The following is a 10,300-nucleotide window of genomic DNA, read 5'->3' on the forward strand; positions in this document are numbered from 1 at the left end:
CTATATGTTTATCAATAAAACTTCGAAAAGAAAAAAAGATATACTCTTATGAAAAACTGGTAAGTTGAATTCCATTACAATTTAAGAACCTTAAGCTCTGTGTAGACGCAGAAATGAGAACACAGCTGTAGACTGGGAGAACTACTTGCAAGACTATTAATTAACAGCATTAACGCATAAAATATGAAGAAATTATTCAAGAGAACTATAAAAAGGTGAGGGGTAAAGGTAGAAAGGGAAAGAAAAATGATAAAAGGAGAAAATGGAAACAAAGCTTTGTAAATGAGAAGGGGAGGGCCTGAAGGGAGGTGAGAGGATGGAAAAAAAAAGGAACACAGACACAGCATGTGTAGGTACCAATTTCCTATGATGAATGTGATCATTATGTACATTTAAGCCATACCAGTAAACTTAATAAAAAGAAGTGTGACCCATATCACAGCACCAGCTTTTACCTGTAACTTATAAGCAATGCAGACTTTTGGTCCCATCTCTGAGCTGCCTAATCAGAATTTGATTTTTAACAAAGTACTCAGGTAATTAGAACATTTGGAAAAGGCTGAGGGCTGTGTTCTAGATTTAGTTTTAGAAATAAAGAAAGCAAGGTCCAATAAAAGTCAAATAGGCCAAGCTTTTTACTAATGGAGAAGAGATAGGGATGCAAAAATAAATTTGAAAAGTTTGGGGCTGAAGAAAGGGAGGGATATAGGGAGAGGGAAGGAGAAAACAAGACAGGTGGGGAGGAAGGGAGGCGGGACAGAGGTTGTCATGGGCATAATTGAGAAAAGTGAAATATCGATGAGAAAAATCAATAATGACCCACATCTAAATGGGAAAAGTTTTCAGTTAGCAATAATCATGCCTCACATAAACCTCATTGGCTAAGATGCCGCCCATACACAAAGCTAAACCATATCTAAATGGAACAGGTGATTTATCTTAGGGAAGGAACAGGGAGATAAAGTATATGAAATTTGATGAAAAAATAGATCAAGAAAAGAAAAAAGAGGACTACGTAGAGGGTTTATTAATAAGACAAATGTCCTACAATTATTCTCCTAATCTGAGTTCTCATTTTGACCAAAATATTTCATACATGTATATATATATATAATATATGCATACACACACACACACACACACACTACTATATTGAGTACAGGGTCTCACTACAGACCACACTCGTAGTGATCCTCCTGTTTTTCAGCCTCCTAAGCACTGGGATTACAGATGCGTGCCAACACGCCCAGTCTCAATCACTGTCTCAGTGCACCCCTGGGACAGGGCCAGGATGGCACCCTGGGGATCGAACCCCAGTCCCTGTGGCTGTCTAAGCAGGTGCTTTAATCTGCTGAGCTATCTGGCTGGCTCCTGACCAAAATATTTCTAAATCTGTTTTACCCTTAAATTTACAAATTTAAGACTACAGTGATTTTAAAATATCAAGGGTATTCCAATTTAAACACCAAAAATGTATAGCCTTTGTGGAGAATGTCCAGCTTAGAATGAAAACAGCTAATGTTCTCATTTTATGGAAAGCAAGCCTCAAAAACTAACGGGAAGCATTAGAAAGACAAAATGAAATGAAAATTCTGGGACCAGGGAGATAGTTCAGCAGCAAAAGCACCTGCCTTGCAAGCACAAGGTCCTGAGCTCGATCCTCAGGATCACTGCAAGTTCGAGGCCAGCTTGGGCTACAAAATGAGCTCAAAGTCAGTCTAAACTGTGTGGCGAGACTTTGTCTCAAAGAGACAAACAGGAAGAAAATCCTTTAAGTTTTGGTGTCACATGTACTATCAAAGTAATAAACTAGTATTACCATTTTTTTATTTTAACCGTGGATAAACAATTTTGTCCTTTAGAAAAACATATAGTCTATTACATTTAAAAGGCAGTTCCCTATAGTTGTTAGCAGTAGTGTCTCAACACAGGTAGCATCCTGGCTCTGCCAGTCTCAAACTGTGCTAAGGGCCTTAAACTCTGTATCTCTGGAGCTTAGCCTACTTTGCCTTGCCATTTGTGAGGATTAAATGAGGTAAAATGACTGGCATAATAAAACCTGACACACAAACTGGCATAAAAACTCAAAAATGTTTACTTTTTTTTTTTTTTTTTGGCAGAACCAGGAATTGAACTCAGGCCCTCACGCTTGCCAGGGAAGTGCTTATTCTACTGAGCCATCTCCCCGGCCCCAAAAATGTTTATCTTTTGTGCGAAAAGATTTTAAAGGTATTTCTTTTTTAAGTAGGGTGATCCACAGATAAAGGGCTATCCTATTTTAATATAATTGGAATTCTTTCACCTTAAAGGACAGTATTTAAACCAAGTCTGGATTTCTGCCCCTTTTCCTATATGAATTATCATTTTGCATGAACACAGACTCCATTATGTTTATGATGGTAAAAAAGTGCTTTGTTGAATCTGAAGACAGACTATTAAGTTTTTAAAACAGCAAAACTAAGGGCTAGTCAAACAGCTCAGTGGATTAAAGTGCCTGCAAATAGGTACAGGGGCCAGGGGTTCGATTCCCGGGCCTGCCCTGCCAGTGTGCTCCCAGGGCGCGCTGAGATGGCAATTGAGACTGGGCATGGTGGCGCACACCTGTAATCCCAGCTCTTGGGAGGCTGTAAACAGGCAGATCTGGTAGTGAGACCCTGATCTGGTAGTGAGACTCTGTAGAGCCTTCCCTAAAATACAAAATCAATCAATCAATCAACCTCAGCAAAACTGAAGTAATTCTGGAAATAAAATATAGCAACTTCAGTCATTTAACCTTATCAATATTCCCAATTTTCATTTTTTGACCAAAGGATAAAGGAGGACAGAAAAACACATTATCAGAATTGTGGAAGAATTGTTCTCAGAATCTACTTGCATTCAATCTGTCGCCTAAAAAAGAGAAAGCTATGAAACTTTTCCCTTGTCATTCTTTGCAATTGACATTTCTCTAGATTACTGCATGCTGTTTAAGGACAAGTAAAATGCATCAGACCCAAGCCATTTATTATCATTCACATGTCCCCACACATATGGCCTCCTTTATTGTTCTATCAAGTAACCCAAGCAAACTTTGTGCAGAAATTTGCAATTATCTTTGCAGCACTATATACGTGCTATACAAATGGCCTGACTATGACCCCAAAGGTCCATGTGAGGTTTTAAGAGGGTGGAAACTTAATTCCACAGTATGTTTAGAAGTGGGACCTAGGGGAGATAATGAGGATTACAAAAGGTCATCATGATGAGGCCTCAAAATTGCATATTGGTGACTTTACAAGAAGAATGTGACACATATGTTGTCTCTTGCCACATGATAAATACCCTGTGCCTTCTTGAAACTTTGCCAAGATAAGTCTGTTACCATATAAAAGCTCTTGATATTGGGCCAGAACCATGAGTCAAAATAATCCTCTTTTCTTTATAAGTTATCCAGCCCCAGGGATGTTGTTACAGTAACCAAAAAATGGACCATTGCAATTTTTCATAGGAATTGTCCAATGTATGAATCTCCAAGTTCCCTAGGATCTACCATGAATTTTAAATGATCACAAATTCTTTGAAACTCTTTAATACATTATTTCTCAAGTCCTAGATATGAACTGATCTTATGAATTGCTTTGACCATATCATGTTGTGGAAGTAGGTTCAACTAACTAGTTTAGGCCTCAAAGGACCTTGAAACACCTCCAACTGCCTCCTCAAACTCTTCTACACAATCTATTCTGTGAGAGATAGATGACCTAGCTAATAGCCAAAACCAGCCATTGGATATAAACAAGATCCTCATAAAATATATAGACTCAAGTCAAGACAACAGGAAACAGTGACCATGTAAAACCTTGATGAGATTAGCAGATGAACAATTGAGTTTATTTTAGCCCAAAATGCCAACCAGAGAATCATAATCAAAATGGTGTTTAATCTATTAAGTTTAGAGTGTTTTTATCCTATGAGAGATAATATATCTAAGTCCTCAACCTTCATTTAAAGAAATGAAATTATTTGTACATAGGATAAAACTAATGTGTTATATGTCAATGAAATTAAATTGACTAGTGTGATCACAACCAGTTCATTGGTGCTTGACCTAAAATAAATCATGTATGACAATACAGGAAAAGCCAAAAACTCATAGGGTGACACAGTAAAAAATTCTGTTTCAATAGACAACTCCATAGAAGACTCACATTTTACTAAAGACCTTTTATGAGGACTAGATGCAGTGATGCACTCTGATAATCTGAGTTACTAGGAAGGCTACGCAGAAGAATTCCAAGTTTGAAGTAAGTGTGGGCCATCTAGTGAGATCCTAGCTCAAAACTATAAAACATAATAAAGGGGCTGGAGTGTAGCTCAGTGGTAGACAACACACCTAGCATATGTGAGGACCTGAACTTAATCCCCAATACTGCAAAAAAATAAATTATTAGGTAAAATGAATTCAATAAAAACAATTTTAAAAATGGGGCCACCAAAGCTACTAGTGCTTCATGAACAATCTAATATACATCTTATATCTGTAAACACTAGGAAACCAGGGGCTCTTTGCTTAGCCTCATTACTTCCCTGTGTTCATTTTAAAGTAAACTTGCACTGCCTAAGGAAACTTGAGCATTTCTTTCCTTACAACATGAAAAGATTTAGTATTGTTGTACTTATTTCATCTGTAGTGACATGTCATAGCAATAAAGTGTCTTAAGAACATTTCTAGAAAGTCTGATAGAAAACGTAACATTCTTGCCTTCTGATAGGACCTAGTAATGTTCTTAAATTTATAAATGGACATTTGTTTATTATATCTTTACTATTTAGTTTTATGAGTTAAAAACCCTTTCATTTCCTAAACAACTAATGACACTATACAGGGTTTATTCTCCAAGCAAAAATAGTGAGGAGAAAAAAAAAAAAAAAAAAAAAAAAAAACCTAAATTCATCACGGAGAATAAAAAGGTAGATCTCTCCAGGGTCAAACTCAAATCATGACAATAAAACTTACTGCCTCAAAATAAGCATCAGGTACTATCACTTTTCATAAATAATTATCCAACAAACAAAACCTAGTGTCTACGTGTCCAGAGTATCTAAGAATAACAGTTTACTCCTTGAAAATATGAATATCACCATCACTGTGACTTTTTACAATAGGCTTTCTCACCTCTAGTATTTCTCCACATGAACATTCCTCAGGTTGCTAAAACTCACAGAAACAGAATTTATATATTAACTTTAAAGGATAGAAGTAACTACTTAAATCACGAAAGGAAAAATTAGAAAATAACTGAATTCTTGTTCCTGAGACCCTAAATTCTGCTGGATTAGAAGTCTTAGTTCCAGAGGGGGCAAGACTTGTACCAGAAAGCATAACAGTGATACCACATTGAACTTGAAGCTAAGATACCTCTCTGGTCATTTTGGCCTCCTTATGACTTTGAGGAAACAAGCTACAGAGGAAGTCACAGTGTTGTCAGGGGTGAGTGATCCAGATTACATAGGATAAATTAGACTATAGCTCCACAATGGAGGAGAGCAAAAATATACTTGGAGTGCAAGAGATCCCTTAAGGTGCCTCCTGGTATCACTGTGCCTGTTAACTAAAGTTAATAAAAAACTACAATGACCTAATCCAGGCAGAAAGACAAATGGTCCAGAATCTTCAAGAATGAAGGAGGTATGAGGCTGGGGAGATAGCTCAGTGGTCTAAGTGCCTGCCTGGCAAGCGCAAGGACCCAGGTTCAATCCCTGGTACCACATGTTATGCCAGCCACAGAATGCCAGTGCAATGTGCTGGCCCCGGAATCCTGACACACTATGCTGGCCACCGAACTGGATGTGGTGGCACACGCCAGTAATCCTAGCTCTGGGGAGGCTGAGACAGGAAGATCACTAGGAGTCTGAGCTGCATAACAAGACTCCATACAAAATAAATAATTAAGATTTTAAAAAAAAAGAAGAAGAAGAAGAAGAAGAATGAAGATATGGGTCACTCTTTCAGGAGAAAAACCAAGACCTGCTGAGGTGGTTGCTCAAGGACAAGGGAATAAAGAATGGGGAGCAGAAACAAATACTAGTTATAGCCCTATGATCCACTATAGACATGAGGTGTATAATTGTAGTATTTTTCTCCTAATCTGATTTTAACATAATATAATGCTGACAGACTTAATACTGGTTCTTAAGGATTGTTAAACCTGCACTGTTTACGTTATGAAATGTTAAGAGGAAGCGTCACCCAAAGAAAACCTGCCTTCTATTCTGGGGAGGGAATTAACGCATTTCTGTCTGTACATAGGATAGTTATAACATGTTAAGCATAATTATGAGCTTGTTTTTCTATCTGGAGACTGGTTTAAAGAAATAGGTGTAGTTGTCAAGTTGACAAGGATTGGACTGTGATGGTTGACTGTATCAACTTGAATAAGTGAAGCTCAACTAAATTAGCTCAGCAATTTCATACCCTAGGATGGCTTGTTACCTGAATAGTATAAAGGAGAAATGAAGCACACATCTGCTTCTCTTCTTTCAATCAAGAGCTTCAGTCTTCACCTTTACCTTGGAGTCATTTCCTAGTTTCTAATACAAACTCTTCAGCTTCTAGCACAGATCTTTCAGTCTTCTAGCATAGACTCTTAAGCTTTCCACTGCGCTGAAGTCCCACAGACCTTCTGATACAGACTTGCATGAGACACTGTAGTGAGCTTTGAACCTTAGACTGGATTCTTTCTTCGGTCTCCAGTGTGCAGATAGATCCTTTGTACTTTTCTATGTCTGACTCTGTGGGTGACTATTATCATAAGCCAATCTTGTAGTTCCTTATGTATTTATATATCTTGTGTTATACCTGTTTCTTTAATAAACACTGACTTATACACCAGACATAGTGGTACATGCTACAATCCCAGCCCTTTGGAAGGCTGAGGAAAGGGGATGGCAAATTCTACCCCAGCTCAGTCTATTTACAACTTAGCAAGACCCTTGAAGGCATCTAAGGCACAATTTAGTACCACAGAATTGGGATCATTGTTGTGACTATACCAGACCATGTGGTTCAGAAGTCTTTGAAACTGGCTTGTGGGAAGAGTTTGGAAAGATTCTGAGATGACAACTGAAAAGGGAGAACTCGAATCTGAGGTTGTACTTGATGGAAGAGTCTCATCAAAGCACAGAAGACCAGAAGGGTGACAGAAACGCTGTAAGACCAGGTTCAGGATGTTTCAGCAGAAAAAAAGATAGAATTGGCTGTTGAACTCCTGACAATATGTACTAAACCTTGGTAGAAAGTTTGTCTACATTTTTCTTGTGTCCAGAGACTTTGCCTGATACTGAGATTAAAGGCAGGAGAATGATTAATCTGGCAGAAGAACTTTCAAGGCAGCCTAATGGTTTTTTTTTTAGGTTTTGTTTGTTTGTTTTGTGGTTCCAGGGATTATTGAACTCAGGGCCTACTGACCTATTTCCCTGGCCCCTTTTTTCCTTTTTTTAAGGCTTTCTAATGTTGAGGCCGTGGCATGGCTACTTGGAGGCTTTTAGCCAGATACATGTTGACAATCAAGAGCAAAGAGCCCAATAGAATGACTTAAAACACTGTGACCAGAAAAAGTTTCAATAAAGCTGTTGACTGCAAAATAAAGCAGAGAAGGTCTTGATTGCTGAAAAGGAACAGGAGAAAAGATGGCTTGAGGGCATCACAAGTGGCAGCAGGATTCCAGCTTTTGCAGCCACAAAATGGCAAAAAAAAAAAAAAAAGACTGCTTTGAGAAGAAAGCTCTAGAGCACCACCTTCCAGAATGGTACTGGCCTAGGGAAGTTGTTCCTCTGATTTGGTTCACAGGCACTGGACCCTCTAGGTAAGGGAGAAGAAAGCCTGGCTACTGTTCTAGCTGGCAGACCTTGGCATCATCCACACGGTGCTCATTTTAGGTACATTCAGAGTGCAAGAGTTCTGGGATCAGGAAGGCTTCCACCCTGATTTCAAAAGAAGGTCTTGGAAGCCAGGCAGTGTGACTCTGAGAGGGCAGTGTATGACATTGTAAGTGTGAAGGCAAAAGTGCAGTGGAGACCCCAGAAGTTTGGAGAAGCCAGGAATATAGATTGTCTGAGGAATACTGCAAGGAAGGAACAGAGTCAGCCCAAGAGAGAATCCATGGGAACTCCCATTACCAAAAATGCAGTAGGGGTGGAGCTCCCAAATCTTTTTGAGTTCACATCTTAACACAGATTGCCTTGGATGCTGGACATGGACTATAACTTAATGTATTCCATGCTGAATTTTGGAATTGCTTTGTTCTCATTCTTTTGTATCCCCTATTTGAATCTTTTGATGTGGTAATTATCATCTTCTGCTGCTGTTCATGTTGGAAGTGCTTAACTTTCTTTTCATCTATACAAGGGATCATAGCTAAAGAGTTTGCCTCAAATCTGAGAGGAGACTTAGGACTTGGACTTTTCATCAATGCTGAAACCATTAGCACCTGGGCAACCTTTAGAGATGGACTAAATACCTTTTGTGTAAAAGAATGTACAGGAGTCTTTGAAAAGTCAGGGGTAGAAAGTTATGATTTGGGTCTTGATGTCCCCTCAAAGCCTCATGTGGTCATAAGTGGGGCTGCTTCAGAAGTGGCTAGATCTAGAGTATACGACATTGGGATTAAGGGTTGTTATTACTAAATACTAAATCAGCCCACTGACTGGTTTGGCACTATCGTAATCCCAGGGCTAGAAAGATGCTATTAAGCCCCCCTGAAGATTTTTCTACCTTGTGGATACCATGAATTGTTCTCTGCAGTACGCCGCTGCCACACCACCCTGCTTTGGAGCTATCCAATTAAGGACTGAAACCTCTAAAAATTGTGAATTAAATAAACCTTTCCTTCCTTAATGTTGAGTGTGTTGTCTCAGCAATAAGGAAAGTTACTAAGACAATATTTAAAATTTTTGGTAACACTGGACACATGAGTCCAGTATATGACCCAGCCATTCTAGTTCTAGGTATTTACTCAGAAGACATAAAAGCATATACAAAAAAAAAAAAAAAGACACATACACATGCTAAATTCAAGCTATATTTATAAAATCCAAAACCTGCAAACAATCCCAAATGCCCATCAACAAAAGAATGGGTAAGAAATTGTTATGCATTGGAATACCAATTGTATAAGAGGAAAAAGTTCAATAAAATGAACTCATGATTAATGTTATAACATAGATGAATCTAAAAATCACTGTGCTAAACGAAAAGGGCAAACAAAAAAGCACATGGACTTTATGCTACATGTTCCAGTCAGACAAAACTTTTGAAAATGCAAGCTAACCTCCAGTGGCAGAAAGTAAATTAGTTATGACAGAGAGAGTTAGGGTTCAGTAAAGAAGTAGGGAGAGTGACACAAGATCAGAAAGGCAAAAGATTAGCACACTGTTGAAGGTTCATTATTTTATGATGGTCTCCTGAGTGAATCCATAAGGAAAAATTCACCTAATTGCAGTTCACTGTATAGCAATTACAGTTTGAGTTCTCTAAAAACCATTTAATCAAACAGCGAACACTATTTCAACTGCAGACATTAGTCCTGTAAAATGCTTATTTTCTACAGCCTATAAACAATTATATAAACTTATATTAAAGATCAATTTTAAAATGTGTAAAAGAATACAATAGTCTTTCAAATGTCATTTTGGAAATACAGAAACAGAAAACCTTGGATAAAAATGGAAAAAATTATGGACAAGCTCAGGTAGACCTGAGCTTTGCTATTTTCTGTCAACATGTTACAATCCATTTCTTGACTTAAAAATAAATGTTATCCAATGGAAAAATTGGTGTGAGGCTTTATTATTACATATAATGACTAAAAATATCTACAACTATAAAACAAAACCTGAGTTGTATTAATACACTTCTATGGGCCAACGAGATAGTGGTATAAAGCATCTGCTTAGGCAAGCTTAGGCAGGTGCAGGGGACCTCGGTTCAATCTCCAGCACCACATATCTTGCCAGCCCCACCCTCAGCACAGGCTGAGCCAGCCAAAAAAAATAAAATTAAATTAAAAAATATAAAAAGGAGATTTTTGGGCCAGGGTGATAACTCAGTAGAAGGTCCTGAATTCAATCCCTAGTACCGCAAAAGAAAAAAAAAAAAAAAAAAAAAAAGACTTTTATAATTTGCAACTGTCAAAACCACATTTTTCCCCAGAAACTATGTCACATGGTAATGAAGTTCCAGGCCACTTTTCAAATCCTAGTTAAACAGTAGATGCTAAATATCCTCTCCGGTATATCATCTGTCCCTCTATTAGATGACTGC

At 38.0% G+C, this 10,300-nt stretch overlaps 1 protein-coding gene and 1 non-coding gene across 3 annotated transcripts in view; both read right to left on the bottom strand.

Moving 5' to 3' along the window:
* The window catches only part of Wasf1 (WAS protein family member 1), a 103,505-nt gene that overhangs the window by 65,230 nt on the left and 27,975 nt on the right, over positions 1 to 10,300 (bottom strand). The gene's annotated exons all lie outside the window — the stretch shown is intronic.
* Positions 768 to 907, bottom strand: LOC111818408. Its single transcript, XR_002822401.1, has one exon. It is a non-coding gene; the product is annotated as a U4 spliceosomal RNA (small nuclear RNA).

Source organism: Octodon degus, unplaced genomic scaffold (genome assembly GCF_000260255.1).
Source record: "Octodon degus isolate 3935 unplaced genomic scaffold, OctDeg1.0 scaffold00090, whole genome shotgun sequence".
NCBI classification, from domain to species: Eukaryota; Metazoa; Chordata; class Mammalia; order Rodentia; family Octodontidae; genus Octodon; species Octodon degus.